Source organism: Pteropus vampyrus, unplaced genomic scaffold, assembly GCF_000151845.1.
Source record: "Pteropus vampyrus isolate Shadow unplaced genomic scaffold, Pvam_2.0 Scaffold29, whole genome shotgun sequence".
Lineage (NCBI taxonomy): Eukaryota > Metazoa > Chordata > Mammalia > Chiroptera > Pteropodidae > Pteropus > Pteropus vampyrus.
The window spans coordinates 394397-396185 of NW_011888810.1; the positions used below are offsets into that span (position 1 = coordinate 394397).

The window sequence follows — 1789 nt, forward strand, 5'->3', positions numbered from 1 at the left end:
GAGAAGGAGCAATTAGGGGGATTGTTTTATAAACTATATAAATGTCTAATCAATGTGCTGTATACTTGAGGCCAATAAAAAAAAATTTTTATATTTATATAAGGAGGGTGCCTAGCACAGTGTCTGGCATATAGTAAGAGGCTAATAAACATAAAATAAATGAACCTACGGCAATGTTTTCAGCTGTGTATATTTTAAATAAGTGGGTAGAGGAAGGGCAGAGATGGAGGCAACAACTATGTCCTCTCTACCTTCATACTTCTAGGGCACAAATATCATTTGCTTAATAAATCCACATGCACCTAAGCTCCATGAAGATGTTTTTTGTCTCCTTTGTTCACTGCAGTATTCCTGTTTCTTAGGGTAGCTTGGTGCTCATAATAATATGTTGAATAAACATGGTGAAAGGAATGGGAAATCTTTTGAAGGTCAAGACCAATTGTAGAAAATTCATTTTTTATCAAGAACTTGATTTATGTATTTTATTAATTTACCAAAGCAATTACTGTTGCATAATAATCATCAAATAGTTTAAACAATATTACCTTATTAATAATATGCTGGACACTTCATACACACTATCTGTTTTCAACATTACAACATCTATTGAGGTAGATTCTGTTATCTTCATTTTATAGACAAGAATATTAAGGTTGAGGTGAATGACTTGGTAAAGTGTGCTCAGAATAGAGAGGCGAGGCTGAGGTTCTATCTTAATTTGGGCTCTCCTCAGTACTGAGTCTGAGACAAAAACTTGGGCACAGGTGGTTTATTTGAGGGGCAGGGGGTGCATTCTGAAAGTAGGAGTGAGGGAGAAGGAGATAAGGAAGAAAAAACATCTATATAGAGGTGCTAGAAACGGGCTCGGTTCCACTGAGTAGTTCCGAGGAAGCAGGTAGAATGCATCTCAGAATTGCCTTTTCATGGACAGGGGGCTGGATATTGATCCACTTACCCCTCTCCCGCACCAGCTGGAGGCTACCTCTGGGGATAATAACATCCCTGATTCTGGGCTGCCCTGTGTTAATACATAACTCCCTTGACTCTAGAAAAGCGCTTGAGTGAGAAGATGCTGGATGGAGGGAGGGGCGCCCACTGCAGCTGAAGCTGAGCTCCAAACACACTGAAGGCTCCGGGCAGGAGGACACCGAAAGCCTGCTTCCTGCTCTAACTTTACCTGTGTCCTCTTTTAGTTTTCACTAAGCAGCTATGTTTTCTTCTTCTGAGAAGGAAGCCAAGAAGAATGTAAAATGATAATAATCACATCTTCTGCCTCCAGTTGTTTATAAACCTGATTTAGGGAACGGCGCATGCCTGTGAAAAATTAGGTAACGAGGTACTGTTAGTAAAGAACACACACAGAGTATGGTCCTTATGCAAATAAAAATAAATATTTGCTAGATTATTAGTTTCCTATGGCTGCTGTAACAAATGATCACAAACTCAGTAGATTAAACCAACACAATTTTTTTCTCTGGAGGGCAGAAGTCTGAAATGGGTCCACAGGGACCCATTCTTTTCTCGAGGCTCCAGGAGAGAGATGCTGCCTGCATTTCTTGGCACTTGGTCCCCTTGCTCCATTTTCAAAGCCAGCAGCACAGCATCTTCTCTCTTCTCTGACCACCTGTTTCCCTCTTTTTAAGGACCCTTGTGATTACATTGGCGTCCCCAAGATAATCTCTCTAAATCAAGATCCATAGCTGAATCACATTTCCAAAGTCCATTTTGCCATCTAAGGTAACATAACTACAGGTTTCAGTGATTAGAATATACACATTTTTGGGGGTTG

At 40.2% G+C, this 1789-nt stretch overlaps 1 protein-coding gene across 3 annotated transcripts in view; it reads right to left on the reverse strand.

Annotated features, from left to right (window-relative positions):
- CDH13 (cadherin 13) overlaps positions 1 to 1789 on the reverse strand; it is a 985836-nt gene that overhangs the window by 292956 nt on the left and 691091 nt on the right. The window lies entirely within an intron of this gene.